Source organism: Palaemon carinicauda, chromosome 1 (genome assembly GCF_036898095.1).
Source record: "Palaemon carinicauda isolate YSFRI2023 chromosome 1, ASM3689809v2, whole genome shotgun sequence".
Taxonomy (NCBI): domain Eukaryota; kingdom Metazoa; phylum Arthropoda; class Malacostraca; order Decapoda; family Palaemonidae; genus Palaemon; species Palaemon carinicauda.
This window is the reverse complement of record NC_090725.1, coordinates 12,856,836-12,875,676: the sequence shown is the minus strand read 5'-3', so window position 1 is coordinate 12,875,676 and position 18,841 is coordinate 12,856,836.

Below are 18,841 nucleotides of genomic sequence, written 5' to 3'. Positions count from 1 at the left end.
TTGTACATGTTTTTCATATTTTAATTAGATATTGTTAGAGAAGCTTAAATTTAAGTTTAGGAAAGATGGTTTTAAAACTTTGTGCTCTTGGGAAGGTCGAAAGGCTGATTTTTTGTATAGATTTAAATACTAAGAATTGAATTGGGGCTTGAACATTGCTGGATAATACAGAATAGTGAATAGATTTAAGTGATCATTGACAGATGAGATGGTTAGATTTCATGTGAAATGACTAGGAGGACTTTGGTGTGAAATAGCGAGGAAGGCTTTGGTGTGAAATAGCGAGGAAGGCTTTGGTGTGAAATGGCTATGAGGACTTTGGAGTGCAATGGCTAGGAGGGCTTTGGTGTGCAATGGCTAGGAGGGCTTTGGTGTGCAATGGCTAGGAGGGCTTTGGTGTGCAATGGCTAGGAGGGCTTTGGTGTGAAATGCTTAGGAGAGTTTTGGTGTGAAATGGCTAGGAGGACTTTGGTGTGAAATGACTAGGGGAGCTTTGGTGCGAAATGACTAGGGGAGCTTTGGTGTGAAATGACTAGGGGAGCTTTGGTGTGAAATGGCTAGTAGGGCTTTAGTGTGAAATGGCTAGGAAGGCTTTGGTGTGAAATGGCTAGGAGGGCTTTGGTGTGAAATGCTTAGAGTTTTGGTGTGAAATGGCTAGGAGGACTTTGGTGTGAAATGACTAGGGGAGCTTTGGTGCGAAATGACTGGGGGAGCTTTGGTGTGAAATGACTAGGGGAGCTTTGGTGTGAAATGGCTAGTAGGGCTTTAGTGTGAAATGGCTAGGAAGACTTTGGTGTGAAATGGCTAGGAGGGCTTTGGTGTGAAATGCTTAGAGTTTTGGTGTGAAATGGCTAGGAGGACTTTGGTGTGAAATGACTAGGGGAGCTTTGGTGCGAAATGACTGGGGGAGCTTTGGTGTGAAATGACTAGGGGAGCTTTGGTGTGAAATGGCTAGTAGGGCTTTAGTGTGAAATGGCTAGGAAGGCTTTGGTGTGAAATGGCTAGGAGGGCTTTGGTGTGAAATGCTTAGAGTTTTGGTGTGAAATGGCTAGGAGGACTTTGGTGTGAAATGACTAGGGGAGCTTTGGTGCGAAATGACTGGGGGAGCTTTGGTGTGAAATGACTAGGGGAGCTTTGGTGTGAAATGGCTAGTAGGGCTTTAGTGTGAAATGGCTAGGAAGGCTTTGGTGTGAAATGGCTAGGAGGGCTTTGGTGTGAAATGGCTAGGAGGGCTTTGGTGTGAAAAGGTTAGGCAGGCTTTGGTGTGAAGTGGCTAGGAAGGCTTTGGTGTGAAGTGGCTAGGAAGTCTTTGGTGTGAAATGGCTATTTGAGCTAGAAAGTGGGAAGGCTAGTATGTGAGTGTGTGAAATGGCTAGTAGAGCTAGAAAGTGGGAGGGCTAGTATGTGTGTTGAAATGGTAGGGCTTTGGCTAATATTAGTGATATTCCTCATCTTATCTTAAGCTACATGAACATACCTTGAAATTAACTTCGATTTTTTTTAAAAAATCAGATTGTTCCTTGTAATACATAGCTAAAGTTTCAGAACTCCCATTCCCACTCCTTGATCCTTCCCCCTCCCAATTTGGAAAGATTTAGAAAAAAAAAAATAAAGGGAACGTTCATATGACTGAGCCTCCCTCCCCATCCGGCCCCCTCCCTCTTCTGGTATCAGTACTTGCCATGTTCCTCACCACTGAAAGGCCAAAGGACCCATGAAGTATATATCTTGCTTTTGACTAGAACCACTGTTCATTTAGGCTGTTTATGAGCTTCCCATGTACGGAACTCGTCCATTCTTTTGCTGGTTTAATGAGAGGAGGAGACTGTTAACTTGGTTATGTTGTATTGTCAAAATGCTAGACTGTGTGCTATGGTGAACATGTTTAGTCCAATTTGATTTCCTTGAAATCTTGTCACGGTAGATTCTGACTTGTCAATTCTAGTCATGATTAATAATTCAGTCAGGTTAAAGGATATTTAAAGCCTCAAATGATTTTAGATATTATTTCGTGCTTTTAAATATTTTTTAATTTTAGTTTAAAAATTTTCAAAATTTTAATCTTGAATTGTAGGAGATTGTAATGTCAAATTGAACAGGTTTCTATTATGTATACACTGTAATTTGTTTCAAACTAGATCAAATTTGTCATGTATTGTGTAAATTAAGTTATGAAAAACTTTTTGTCAAGATAATGATTTAAATTATGTCCAAGAATGTGTGAGTTTTCAATGTTAATGTGAAATTAGTAACTGTATTGCTAATTTTTTTCAGTTTTATCTGTCAATTAAAATCAAAAGATTGGAAAGATTAATTTAGTTTTAAACTTTGAGATAACTTTTTTTAAAAAAAGTGTTGACTTTGTAAGTCTTGCGATCCAGTCCTTTCCATTACACTGAGATACCCGAGCTCTCTGAAAAGGGGTCCAGCTGGGATTATAAATGTCCCAAGATATTTGATTCCTACTGTTTCTGTTCATGACATAAAGGAGGGATAAAGAACTGCTGTAAGTCATTTTAGAATAAATGTATAATACATTCTTGAATATATTGTTGTTGGTATAGTTTTAGTTGTTAGTGGGGAGTTACTGCCAATGTTGATTAGGGGAATTAAGGCCTTATTAAAGTCTCTTTTTGTGCAATTCAGGATCAGGTAACCTGGTTTAGGGAATGTTTATACCGGAATAAATTATTTGGCTTCAATTTTATTTAGTTTGATGTGCTCTTGGTTAAGTATTTTTAAAATTTATGCAGGATCAGGCAAAGGATCCAAACTGAAGTTTGACATTTTAAGGTTAGATTTTGTATACGTACTTTGATACTGATGTACAGGAATGTGTCTTGTGTAGTAATTTACAAAAAGTACCTGCTCCAAAGTTATACTTTTTTTTTGTGCAAGGAAACTTTATAATTCATAAATGTTAGACATAATATGATAAGCCTCTGAAGTTTGTACAAAACATCAAGTCAGAGCATTAGTGTTATATTGTAATAAACTATAGAACTCGCCAATTTCTTTTAATTTTAATAACACTTGAGATTTGAATGTACAAATTAAGCTTTTCAGATGTAACATGATCATAATTTCTACGTAAATCTTTCTAGACAACTAAAGCCAAAAACTGTTAGATTAACTGAAGCTTGATAAAGTCTGATCTACTTATGCTAAAGTCCCTTACGTTTAAATGCTAATATAATTAATATTAACGTCATAAACTGTTGATTAAACTGTTTAAATCTTAAGTTAACTTACGTCTATGGTGAGTAAATGTTTAGTAACTTAAGGTAATCTAAAACTAGAAGTTAGACCATTAATCTTCAAAGCACTTTATCAGAATTTATGTAAGTACTATAAGTAAAATCCTGAAAAATAAGTTTTTAGAGATATTAATGTCTTTATATTTCATGCAACCAGCGTTTAAGATACAATAAATTAGCCACTAAATCTGTATTCAAAACTTGCAACTTTTCGAGTTAGGTTGAGCGTTTCAACATTTTCATATCGATGCGAAGTACAGAAAACCTTTACTGATTTGGTGGGAAAGTTTTGAATTTCAGTTGATTGCTTTAGATTTAGTTAATACGTTATTCGGTACAGTAATACAATAAAGATTTAAGAAAAATTGTAGTTTTCTCATAAGAGTACAATACACTTTTCAAATGTCCGCCTTTGCATTAATTTCAATGTAGATGTTAGCGTAATCTCTTAAGTAACTTGAGGGGACAAGCAAAAGGCCAGTTTGTCAATATGTAGCAACGCAAAAGTTTTATAAATGTAATTTTGATCATTGGTTCATGACAGTAAGCTCAGAGAGGGCACTACTTATGTTGCTGCTCTACCACTTAAAATTAAACCTTGGTATTAAATTTAGGAATTAATTGATGTAGGACAATGCATTCCTTGTACATCAGTAAATTTGTAATGAGCAATGAACGAGTGGGTGGATGATGTGTGGTGTAAGTGTTACGAGGAGGATCCAGTCTATAGAGAGGAATTATAGTTTCTTAATAGTACTGTCTTTAGTGTAAAATTGGTTTGATTGCGTACTGATTTTAATAGATCTGTGTAAAGGTTATCTTAGTGAGACATTTAAATTAGTTTTCTCGGGTCAAATCAAGGTTAGCAAGTGTCTATTCCTCAGGTTAACACCAAAAATTTAATCTAAATTTATTTTTATAGAAAGTTAGATACTGAGATTAGGGTAAACTTTGTTTAGTAGGCAGCTATAAAAATTCATCTTATTTCACGAAGGATAATATTAGTTTCTTTGCATAATTGGCCGAACGGGAGTCTCAAATCAGAGGGTTTTGAGAATGATTTAAATAATTATTATGCCTAAACTAATTTCATACTTGAATCGTAGATTTCTAAGATTTTTGTAATGAGTAATTTAATGCATATATGACAAAGCAAATTCACCCATCAATCAATCTAAAGTAATTTCACTTGTTTTTGCATTAATTCTAAAGATTTTTTTCAATAGCTTAATCAGTAGCTCACTTTACCAGATTGATATATCCTAATCGCTTTTATCTATAGATTATCAAAATTATATTGTTATTTTATGAATCTTTTAATATATTAACTTTTTACGTGGCCACATTAAGATGAGGTGATAGGCAAGGTGGTGAGTATTAGATATGCAGATATAAAAATATTCTTTATTGATATTAAGGACAAGCTTAAGGTTTTTGATATTATTAGTTTCTAAGGGACAAATTTCAGGCTTGTGCTTTTACCTTACGCAATGAAATTTACAAATGATACCTTATGAATAAGATACTTTATAAATCCTATTTTTCATAAAGTTCTTTTAATAAATGGAATTAATATTTGATGAAAGAGTAAAGCCATTAGTTCCATCCTATTGGAATATAGACAATTCATAAGTCTGGGATTAATTCTTTTCAAATCAAATTTGTTATTTTCAGTATTTATGATAGTCCAAATGCAGATAATTTGGTTAGAAGCCAGTCAGTTGGGTTACATCTAGAATAACTGGAAATCGTCCACTATTACGAAGAATTTAACAGTTAGATTATTATCATCATACCCATAGATGTTTTTAACATTGTTAATAACCGTTTCAAACCATATAATGGCCTAATATAATTCAGTTTCCCAAGTTTTAACTTTGACATTAATTTCATGATGGATTTCTGATAGACTCAAATTCAAAATATATTTAGTTCTCAAAATACGTTTTAATGTAACTACGGTAATTTTCCAAATTTATTAAAAAATCTATCGACTATTAAGATCGTAAATACGAAGTTTACAATGCCAAAGATATTTCGTTGAAGGTAGACTGACTTAAGTATCCATATAAAAAGAGGATGATTCCGAATCATTTAAAATCTCCTGAAGCTTGTCCATAGTTTATGGTTTAATAAAAGATGTTCAAGAGCATTTAATATCAATAAAATGTATTCAGGCTGGGCATCGTGTGTGTCATACTATAGACTAATTTTCATCAACTAAGCCTAATTTTCGATTAGTAGCCTGTGTGCCTGTATGATAGGAATAAATACTATGCAATATGACACCTAGGTAAAATGTATATTTGGTCATTAGCAACAGTTTAGTAGGTAGGCCTACTGTTAGATTAAGTGTTGGTCAGCTTTGTAGGTAGATCTACTGTTAGTTTAAGGGTTGTTCAGCTATGTACGTAGGGCTAGTGTTAGTTTAAGGTTTTGCCAGCTTTGTAGGTAGGCCTACTGGTAGTTTAAGGGTTGATCAGCTTTGCAGGTAGGCCTACTGTTAGTTTACGGGCTGTTCAACTTTGTAGGTAGGCCTACTGTTAGTTTAAGGGTTGTTCAGCTTTGTAGGTAGGCCTGTTAGTTTAAGGGTTGTTCAGCTTTGTAGGTAGGCCTACTGTTAGTTCAAGGGTTGTTCAGCTTTGTAGGTAGGCCTACTATTAGTATAAGGGTTGTTCAGCTTTGTAGGTAGGCCTACTCTTAGTTTAAGGGTTGATCAGCTTTGTAGGTAGGCTTACTGTTAGGTTAAGGGTTGATCAGCTTTGTAGGTAGGCTTACTGTTAGGTTAAGGGTTGTTTAGCTTTTTAAAAAAATCTTAAATTAGGTTCTCTCCAGGTAGCTTCTAAAAGGGGTCTTATTTGAGAATGTGTTACACATGGAACTGAATTGACTTTTGTGGTCCACGTGCAAGGTTAATGTGTACTTCGGTCCGATCTGCCTATCTGCTAGGAGGAGTAGTAAGGATAGTCAGGGCAGTGGTTTGCACGTGTCTTCTCCTTTACCCGACTCAATCCTGCACATAAAATGGGACGGATGAGAGATGCCTTTGGGCAGTTGTGGTTCCTGTCTGCTTTTGAGAGAGCAAAAGGTTTCTGGAGTAATTGATTGCGGTGAAATTGCACTATAAGACTCATGACGTTTTCACTCCCACCCATTTTTTTAATTTAATGATAGTTTCTAAATGAAAATTTAGATTTGAAAAGATATCCCCTTGCTCTGTGTACAATCTAAAATGTGATAATTTGAAATTTCTTAAGTTTCTATTTATGACTTGCTATTTTCATTAAAATGTAAAGTATCAATTAACTAGAATACTATAACATTATCTTGAAAAGACATAATATTCTTGGCATACTTAACTCACAATCATTGCATTAATGTCTGTAAGATTTTCAATAAAACATTTCAAAAGAGAAGGAAATGGAAAGCATTCAAGGGCCTGGTGACTTTGTTCGTTCAAAAAACAAAATGCCTAATCAATTTTCTGTTACCAGGTGGGAAGGGGCGGGCCTTGGTGGGCTTTCCATTTCCTTCTCTTTTTTTATTGAAAACTTAACTAATTTATACAATCATGACACTTGTAATCTCAAATCTGTACTTCAAACTCATTCCAATGTTCAGAAAAATCAAAGATAACAAAACACTTTAGTATCCCATGTTATGGGATCTAAAATGTTCGTTTTCTATAACATTGTCATTGGTTGAGTTTGTTGATAGAGAACGAGGTTAAAGAATTTGATATTGTTTGTCTTTGACTTTGTAGTGTATTCATATTTATACTTAATAGATATTGAGTGTATTGAAACCTGTCCTGTGTATGGCAAGCAATCTTCTACAATAAAAATCTTGATCGAAACTTATTGGCTTTTCTTATTTCACAATTTATAAACTTAAAAACTTACAAAATAATAGTCGACTCTTTGTCGTCTATGCTTAAACCCAGAGTTAAAGTAACTATATAAGATAAATAACTTTGAGGCTAAAATGAATTATTATCACAAGATTAGAGTTGTCAGGAATGAATTTACTTTGAGAATTGGACTAAACACGAATACCATAGAGCATAGTCCTCATTTTGATAATACTAACATACCAAGAGACAGCATATATTTCTCTCGTCACCAGTGGATGAGTGAACGAGCTCTGTACATTGGAAGGGAATAAATCAGTCTTACAATGAACACTTGTGGTTTATCGTGGTTAAAAGCAAGGCTTATATACTTCATGAGGTCTCTGGTCTTTCAGAGGAGAGAGAATGAAGGCAATTTTACTGGTACCAGAAGAGGGAGGGGGACGACTGGGGAGAACACTCAGTCATATGAACGTTAGATTAAGGAGAACACTCCAGGTTACTGATTTTTATATTTTTATTTTTTTTTTTTTGCTCAATATATTATTTGTTATAAATCATGGATGTATTGAAAGTAAATAAAATTTTTATAAGTTTTTATTTCTTTTATTCACAATTGTATTTTGATAAATCATACATAGTAATAAATTTTACAAAATAAGACAAAGATTTGCTGCTTGCTTACAGATTACTACTGTATCTTCTATTCATACATTATTACTATATTTTCTATTCATACATTACTACAGTAAATTCTATTCATACATTATTAATGTATCTTCTATTCATACAGTACTACTCCATCTTCTAGTCATACATTACTACTGTGTCTTTGTTTATAAATTGGTACTGTATCTTGTAACTTTGATATGGAAATACAGCTGTTTTAACAATGAAAAACTCAAATAAGACATTAGCCATGTAAAAAGCAAGAGACTTGTAATCGTAAGGTAAAATACGTTAATGAAGACATCTCGAGGCATTCAAGGCTAGGCCATGGATGTTGTTTATGTCTTCTATAATGTATTTTATACCTTACGATTATAGGTCTCTTGCATTTTACATGGTTAAGGTCTTTTCTGCGTTTTCATTGTTAAAACAGCTGTATTTTCAGATCAAAATTACATAATACAGTAAAAATTTATAAACAAAAGATACAGTAGTGATGTATGACTAGAAGATGGAGAAGTAATGTATGAATAGAAGATACAGTAATAACGTATGGATAGACATATTAGTAATGCATAAATTGAAGATACAGTAATAATGCATAAATAGAAGATACAGTAATAATGTAATAATAGATGATACAGGAAGCAATATATAAAACAGAAGTCAGAAGCAATGCATAAGCAGACAATACAATTTCAATATAAAAAGATTACAGATAAGTTGAAATATTATTCAAACTTTAAATACAACTTTACTATATACATATAAGAGTACAATAGCCATATGAAGACCACTTGCCTGACTTATTTTCCTTGAATCGAAACCATCTTAGAATGACAACAAAGTGCAAAAGAAACATTTTTTGATCATGTTGATTCTAAGCAATGTCTGCATGATTTGGTTTCCACCACAAGGGAAATAAAAGTTTTAAACCCCTAATGCTTCAAGCACCAATGTTTTTAGAAGTTACCTAATAGTGACATACTTCAAACCAGCAAGATATAAGCTCATTCCCTCACTTCGTATGCTTAAAGATCTTATTCAACTCTTCCCTCAAACGACTTGAAAATTTCGTGCAGTCATTAAAGTTTATGAATATCGTCCACCTAAGCTACCCTCTCCAAAAAGATGAAATTTAAATCATTCCTAAAAAAAATCCTCAATTTAAATCTAAAATATTTTATCAACGAAATAATTCCTCTTAATCTTTCTCAAAGACTACCAAGAGGTATGTCTTAACTAGACTGCCTTTCTAGAATGAATCTATTCGTATAAACAATCCCCTTGTCTCATTAAAAGCTATACCTACGTCAATCACTATTACTTTCGTTATGAAAGCACAAATTATTCAAAGTCATTTATAAATATACATTCCTTTCAACTTGTCCCTGAACTTTACATCTTTAAATCCTGTCCTGATAAACTTCTAAATTTGCTTTCCTATAATTCATATGGAGTTCATTTAAATAATGAACAAATGTTTTACCTATAAACCTGTCTTGATTATTTTAATTTAAACTAATAAATTTCTGTACTTTACCTTCTGTCATACTTCATTTACGCCATGACATTTTTCTTATCTATTCCTTCAAAACCACTGAACCCTCTTTTTAAATAGGTTTCTAGTTTTATAGCAACTCTTTCCTTAAATCTTTCAATCAATACTTTCTTTGAGATTTTTGAACTAATAGTTCTTACATACATTCTTTCCTAGACCTTAAATCCAACAACTATCCTTAAGAAGCTATAATTAATCTGAAAATGTTTCTTAACATCTTTTATCTACCCTTCTCTTAACTTATAACTCAACCATTAATTTATAAATCTGTCCTAACTTCAAACCTTTTGAAAACTCAAGACTTTAACAATTTATTCCCAGATACCTAAACTGAAACTTTAATCTTCCTTATGTCTTTCCATCAAGTTATTTGACCTAAATTATGTAATTAGTGATGTGAAGCAGATTACATAAGGTCATTACAAGTAATATAGGCATGAAAACATTGCTTAAAATCAGACTTACTATCCAAAACTAATAATTCTAAGAACATCAAGTTTAGGACAATTTCTCAGCTACTTTGAACAAGGATCTGACGTGTGACTGCTGTAATGTTCCACAAAGGATTTTTCTTTTAGAAATTTAATAAAGTTTCTTTTGAAAGTAAAATTTGAGAAGAAAATAAGTGGAGAATGATGGATAAAAAATGACGTCTTAACTTTATTGAAATTAAAATTTATTACATCCATTTTTTCTTCAACAGACTGGGAGCTTACTGAAAACCTGAATGTTAGAGAGAGAGAGAGAGAGAGAGAGAGAGAGAGAGAGAGAGAGAGAGAGAGAGAGAGAGAGAGAGAGAGAGAGAGAGAGAGAGAGAATTGAATATGCAATTTCTATCTGGTAATATCAGTAATTCAACAGATCTTCATCAGATACTACAGTATATGTAGACAGAATTTCAAAATTGCTATGATAATTTTAAACCACTTTACTCTAATTTTCACTGCCCTATGGCATTGCATTTCAAAACTTATCAAAATAAGAACTATCTCAATCTTAATGTTATATTTTAAACTGTAAAATCACAAATGAAAAACACCGAAGACAAATATTCATGCAGAAACTTAGTCCATTTCTTAATGAATCAAATAGATGGATTCGACAAGATTCTCTTCAGCAATTATTTAAATAAAAATAGCTATGGGATCAATGCTTGTACTACAGTATAGGGGTAGATAGTATAAGATGAAATTCAGTAAGATTTTAGCCTATTTTGAATGACTTTCAACATGGGGACCAACTTCGACATCACGAACTCTCCAGACATTAGTTAGAGCAACTTAAAGTTATCGAATAGAATGATAATGTAATATTAAAGAAATAAGCTTAATTTAAAAAGGAAAGAAGATACATTTAAACTTTAAGATAAACTATTAACCAAGTCTAAATGGGATGGGGTAGGAAAGCAGACGAATAGTTAAGGAATGGTATGAAGCTACAGTTCAAAGAATTTTAAACAATGCATATACTAGGTTTTGGATGTTAGAGCGTGGAAAACAAAGCTAATAACCCAGCAGTCACACGTACTGATAACTTGTTTAAAATAGATACAGAAATCCACAGATAATATTACTCATTGACTTGAAAGTCTAGAGCAGGAATATCAAATTCAAATCCTTTTGAGGGCCAATTATGCACTTGACTATGGTCTCGAGGACCATCAAAGATTAAGTAATTATTTATTGACAAGACTGAGATTAAAAGTTTTATGCAGGTCATCGTACTTTACCAAAAAATACATTTCGGTTCATGTTAACAGTTTATTTACATTTTCTCAGTTATATCAAATATAGCTAGTTAAAAATCTAGTCATCTCAAGGGCCACATTTAGCATGCCGGCTTCAAGTTTGACATTTCTGATCTAGAAAAAACTGTAGACTTTAAATTGATAAAAAAGCTAAGGGGAATAATTTCAATGATCTTTATAGTAAATTTTCTATGATATGCAAGTCCCTATGACACTTTCAAAGAATACCTTTAGTGATCAAATTAATTTTCATACAAGGCTTTAAATTATTTCACACATTTCTGCATAGTCAATTACTAACCTTATTATACAAAACAATTACTGTCAAATACTGTAGCTTATATGAAGCTTGTTCCTTTTAGGTTTGAACAACCTTAAAACCTAAAACTATTTCCTTGCTCTAAGGCTAATTTAACTTGAGAGACTTCGTAGGAATATTCAGATGGTCTTAAATTACAGAGAAGCTTAAATATCAAAACTTTAAATTCTTTCAGAGCTTAAAACTGAAAATACTTCAAATGTTCATGCCATAAAAACCAATTTTGAAAATTTTTGACCATAAGAAGTACTCAGATAGGACTTGATAAGGCTTAAAGAAATTAATCAAACTTTAAGACTAAAATATGACTGGTCAAAAGTAAATGTTCGTAGTGGAAATTCAATTCTTGTATGAATGATTCAAGATTGAACTAATCTAAATAAATTTGGTCAAGAACAAGAAATATTTCTACATATAAGACTCTTAAAAGGAAGTTGAAGATTCGGCTTGTTGACAGCAGCAGGTGTAGAAGGTCCAGAAATCTCTATTTTTCTTGAAGAATTCCTTTCTTCTTGCCATGGGTTCTTTAATCCTGTGAAAAGAAAATTGAAATATCAGATTGACATATGAATGGTTATTTTTTTCTACATAAAATTTTCTGGACACTAATACAGCTAGAGATCTATAGCATAAATTGCCCACTTATTCCAATAAAATAATCATTTGCGTGAACCACTCAACAAATCTATCTATTTACCAAGGCACTTTCCCCAATTTTGGGAGGAAGCCAACATCAAACAAATGAAAAAAAGGGACCTTTCCTCTCTCCGTTCCTCCCAGCCTGACGAGGGATTCAGCCGAGTTTGGCTGGTAATGCTATACTGCTCAACAAATACCCAAAAGAAAGTCCTAAATCGAGGAAGTTTCAAATTTTCATCTAAGCACAGAATTACTCCAATCATTTTTACAACAAATCTCTTAAAACCTATACGTTGATCCCCTACGCATTTACTGTCCAAATACACCGAATTACATCCTAAGATATAAAGCTGTTCAGCTTCATTGCATGGTTGAACTATGGATTAGTATCTCTTGCCTAACCGTAACATTAATCCTTTTGCAAATTTATCCTACATCAAATATCGCAAGAGGGTCTGCCCCTCTCTTTTATTCTTCTCCTGTACTTCTCTTTCTCCCTTTTTCCTTAATCTTTCCCATCCCAAGTACCTGCCTTCGGGCTATAAACTGGATTGTATCCAGGGGTACTCTTCCTTTCCCCATATTCCCCACTTCCCTATCCTTATCCTTATTATATATCCTACATCAAGCCAAAAGCCTGTTCCAGTAAAAACAAGGGACAACTATAATTGAAATCCATTGAGCTTACAGCAATTCAGTGTTACATTTATATTCATCCAATAAATAATGTACCATAGTTAAGAGTGTGACTAAAGTGTCACACCTTAAACACATGGTTTTAACAGGCCACTGAATATAGATACTGTTTTCATTGGGTAACCCATGCAGCAGCATCAAAATATTCAACCTATCCTTTCATAACGCCTTGACTTTGTTACTCTACTAACCAAAAACCTTCCTACATTACTATCATCATCATCATCATCATCATAATAATAATAATAATAATAATAATAATAATAATAATAATAATAATAATAATAATAATAATAATAATAATAATAATAATTATTATTATTATTATCATTATTATTATTTACTTGCTAAGGTACAACCCTAGTTGGAAAAGCGGGATGCTATAAGCCCGAGGGCTCCACCAGGGAAAATAGCCCAGTGAAGAAAGTAAGTTAAATACAAGAGAAGTGGTTAACAAGCAGCTATGGACATTGTAGACTACAGTATGTTCATCGTAGACTAAGTGACTTCATATGAGTAATGTGTATAAAATTATATTTTACCTTTCTTTACTTACTCATGTTCATGATCATGACGTCAACATTGAAATCCAATATGCTTGCTTATCTTGTTACTTCTCTTTAAGTCAATTATGATAAATACACCAATTCTGTTTAAGAATTCAATAAATTGAGCAGTATTTAACATAGAGATCAAATGGAAACCAATATCTAATTCTCACATTTAAAATAAAGGCAATTTAGTTTTTCTATAACCAGCATATTACCATATTACAATAAAAAACAATCGTGACTACATATATTTGTTCGTTCACAATCAGGTTTCATGAGCTGTCCAACTCTTTAGTCTCTAGGTTGTGAGGGGTTGGGGGGGGTTACATGTGAGGGGTATACATACCAAACATATGCCGAATAACTACCTGTTCATAATTAGCATTAATCAAATAATTCAACAAAGTTCTTTCATCATGCAACCTCAATATAGCAAAAGGTTAGGCAACCACAATATAGCAAAAGGTTAGGCAACTACAATATAGCAAAAGGTTAGGCAACTACAAAATAGCAAAAGGTTAGGCAACTGCAATATAGCAAAAGGTTAGGCAACCACAATATAGCAAAAGGTTAGGCAACCACAATATAGCAAAAGGTTAGGCAACTACAATATAGCAAAAGGTTAGGCAACTACAAATTAGCAAAAGGTTAGGCAACTACAATATAGCAAAAGGTTAGGCAACTACAAGATAGCAAAAGGTTAGGCGATTTATATGATTTATATTCAACGTAGATTAATAGATTCTTTCAAATGTGAATTATCTTTTATAATTAGCATTGAGGATTCTAGTGGAATGTTAGTTTGGGCCTTTGAACTGTAACATGGTCTTCCACTGCATTGGGCTAGAGTTCTCTTGCTTGAGGGTAAGTCAGGCGCACTTTTCTATCTTATTTCTCTTCCTCTGTTATAAGTTTTTATAGTTTATATATGAAAGATTTATTTTAGTGTTTTTACTGTTCTTAGAATATTTTATGTTGCTCATTCTTTCTCTTGTAGTTTGTTTATTTCCTTTCCTCACTGGGCTATTTTACCATGTTGGAGCCCTTGTGCATATAGCACCCTGCTTTTCCAACTACTATGAGATTCGGGGCCTCTGTAACACGGTTTTTTGGACTTAGCTCCTTATCAAAGCATCGGATGTAGCTGAAAGTTGACATATGTATATTTTACAACCACACACAAATTTTGTCAGCATTATCAATAACTTAAACCCGATAGTTTTAATTTTTATAGAGTAAAAATGATCTAGCCGACGCCATGGCCAGTGATAACGAGCCAAGAGTCGAAAACATTCATTACGTAAGCAATGTAAACACCTTTTGACAAAATTTTGCCCCGCCCATCCACCAGACACCCATTCACCTTGTTCCATCTGCTCTGAAACCCATAACAGTCAAGAATGGCTAACAGGATTTGGAATTGCCCCCGTGGTTGCAAAACTGCATTTGTCTCAAGACTTGCAACTTTATACAGTCAAGAGAAAGCCCGTGGCCATATTTACTATAGCCTGAATAGGTAATTATTCAGTTTCTAGTTTAAATCCAATATTTATGGTCTGATTTGTATTTAGCGTAACATGAATATAATACTTGTAATGTCATTCAGGCTTTTGAACATTTCCATTAACTATTCACTATGCCACCAAGAGAGAGAGAAAGAGAGAGATTGTATGTAAACAGTCTTTATATAACTCTTTTTGTTAAAATAAGATTTTTGTGCTAAACTCTTCATCAGATCAACGGATCATCCGATATAATTTTTTTTTCTTCTTCTTAGGCCGTACGACCGTGTTGGCTATGTTTTGGGCATGACTGCATTTTGTAAATAAATCATGAATAGTTTTAGGAGTTTTATTTGTACATCTAATGGGAATTTATAGAAGTAAAGTGAACATAATTCATTTATCCTTTAAAATAATTACTACGTGTAGCAAAACAAATAGTAGTAAAGATGATAATGCAATGAAGGAATGATACCATACTTTATCTTTAGCTTCAACATCGGCAATAACATACCCAGTTGCCATAATTTGTCAGCTTAATGAAAAAACCTATCATCTAATGTTAAACTTAATTTCTGAGGAGGCCATGGCTTATTGCACAGTGAAAAAACATTACAAAAACTTTATGAATGGCGGAACGATACATAAATGTGGGTGGGGTATCTGTGCTAGTGTAGTAATACTACTGTAGCAGTAGTGCCGCAACAGTAGTATACATGAATTAAACGTTTAGGCCAACTGCTGGGATCCTTGAGGATCATTTCTTCTTACAACTACTCGAGAAATGAGTTTTTATAGCCAGAATTTAAATTTTCTGATCCAACAATGCCCATGATAGCCTTCAGCGTTATCCTGAATTATAACCAGGCCAAAGTGGGTGGAGCCTCATGAAGTCATCATTCTGACGATAATTATTGGTGAAGGTTTAAAGCCAAAATACGGTACCGGCTATCTTTTTTTTTCCAGTAAATAGGTAGGTGGATAGACAATAAATAAGAATTGCTTGACATGGGATATAGCAGTTATCAAATCAAGCTTGTCTACTACGTTTTTGAAAATTACCAACTATTCCCTACACCTTGTCAATCTGATTGTGACCTATAAAGTACACTGTAATTTCTTAGGAAACTTATTTGGGAGTTAGACTAATAATCGAAGTGTTTTTGTATTTATTAACATATTTTGTTGGTTTGTTCATTATGACAATTATCAGTGGAGAGGTTTCAGAGTTCATAAAGGTGTACTGCTTTGCTTTTATTTCAACTTTTGTGTCATTGTTGGCAGAGGTATAACCTTCGTTACGTATAGCCAATCATCGATCCAGAAAGAGGGAAGAAATGCCGTCATAAGTTACGTAACGAGTGCGTTCGAAACCTTTTCTGAGTAAGTTGGCCCGTCTTCAAAAAAGTCACTTTTACATTATAAGTACCAAATTTATTCAACCTACGTAATGCAGAATATAGCCAAAATTTACGTGTAGATATAATGTGCATTCTGAAGAAGTGTTATATTTATGAAATTCATAGATAAAAAATTATTGCGAAAAAAACGTGTTACAGAGGCCCTGAATCCTAATAGTAGGGTTCTAGCCAAGTAAGTAAGTAAGTAAGTAAGTAAGTAAATAAGTAAGTAAGTAAGTAAGTAAGTAAGTAACAACAACAATAATAATAATAATAATAATAATAATAATAATACGTTGTCCGGAACTATTCCGCGCGTTAACGAGTAAACAAACTTAAACTTCAATTATTCCCTTTATTTGCATCATTATGCTTATCAAAATCTGATTCCCTTATTAGTAGCTTGCTTTAAACCTGACTTTACTTAAAACACTATGGGAAAAAAACAATCTTATCCAGTTATTTAGCTCTTGGGGCCGCTGTCTTTGAGTAATAACGTCCAAATTAAACTAATTTCTCAACAAAAGCTTCCTTTGAAACTTTTTAGCTCAATTCAAAATAGTACCAATATCCCTGCATTTTTTCCTATCACGAAAATCAGAATGTCACTTAGTGACAAGAGACGGAACATCTTGGCACTAAAACGTCCACATTCATTAAATCAAGGGAATTATTAGTTAACAGAAAACCAGTCTACTTCTCCAATAGAATCCTGAAAGATGCCTGCACATTCTTTTACAAAATGTGTGCCTTCATGTTTTGCCATTTAGATAACTAATAAGTTACCAACGCATAATATAATAGATATATTCTAAGGACAATTAATGCATTATTACTGGCTACATATTAGGCCATTCAAATAAAACTATAAAAATCACAGACCTAAGTACAAATGATGAACTTAATACCCTTAGCCTTCAATCATAGGGCTCAATACTACACAGTATGGCCACCATAAGGTACAATACTAAACAGTATGGCCACCATAAGGTCCAATACTACACAGTATGGTCACCATAAGGCACAATACTAAACAGTATGGCCACCATAAGGCACAATACTACACTGTATGGCCACCATAGGGCTCAATACTACACAGTAGGGCCACCATAAGGTACAATACTAAACAGTATGGCCACCATAACGCACAATACTACACAGTATGGCCACCGTAAGGTCCAATACTGCACAGTATGGCCACCATAAGGTACAATACTACACAGTATGGCCACCATAACGCACAATACTACAGAGTATGGCCACCATAAGGTACAATACTAAACAGTATGGCCACCATAAGGTCCAATACTACACAGTATGGTCACCATAACGCACAATACTCCGCAGTATGGCCTCCAGAAAGGACAATAATACACAGTAAGGCCACCGTAAAGGACAATACTACACAGTATGGCCACCGTAAAGGACAATACTACACAGTATGGCCACCATAAAGGACAATATTACACAGTATGGCCACCATAAGGTACAATACTACACAGTATGGCCACCATAAGGTCCAATACTACACAGTATGGCCACCATAGGGCTCAATACTACACAGTATGGCCACCATAAGGTACAATACTACACAGTATGGCCACCATAAGGTCCAATACTACACAGTAGGGCCACCATAAGGCACAATACTACACTGTATGGTCACCATAGGGCTCAATACTACACAGTATGGCCACCATAAGGTACAATACTACACAGTATGGCCACCATAAGGTCCAATACTACACAGTATGGCCACCATAACGCACAATACTACACAGTATGGCCACCATAAGGTACAATACTAAACAGTATGGCCACCATAAGGTCCAATACTACACAGTATGGCCACCATAAGGTACAATACTACACAGTATGGCCACCATAAGGTACAATACTACACAGTATGGCCACCATAAGGTCCAATACTACACAGTATGGCCACCATAACGCACAATACTACACAGTATGGCCACCATTGGCCACCATAAGGTACAATACTACACAGTATGGCCACCATAAGGTACAATACTACACAGTATGGCCACCATAAGGTCCAATACTACACAGTATGGCCACCATAACGCACAATACTACACAGTATGGCCACCATTAGGTACAATACTAAACAGTATGGCCACCATAAGGTCCAATACTACACAGTATGGTCACCATAAGGCACAATACTACACAGTAGGGCCACCATAAGGCACAATACTACACTGTATGGCCACCATAGGGCTCAATACTACACAGTATGGCCACCATAAGGTACAATACTACACAGTATGGCCACCATAAGGTACAATACTACACAGTATGGCCACCATAAGGTCCAATACTACACAGTATGGCCACCATAGGGCTCAATACTACACAGTATGGCCACCATAGGGCTCAATACTACACAGTATGGCCACCATAAGGTACAATACTACACAATATGGTCACCATAAGGCACAATACTACACAATAGGGCCACCATAAGGCACAATACTACACTGTATGGCCACCATAGGGCTCAATACTACACATTATGACCACCATAAGGTACAATACTACACAGTATGGCCACCATAAGGTCCAATACTACACAGTATGGCCACCATAAGTTCCAATACTACACAGTATGATCACCATAAGGCACAAT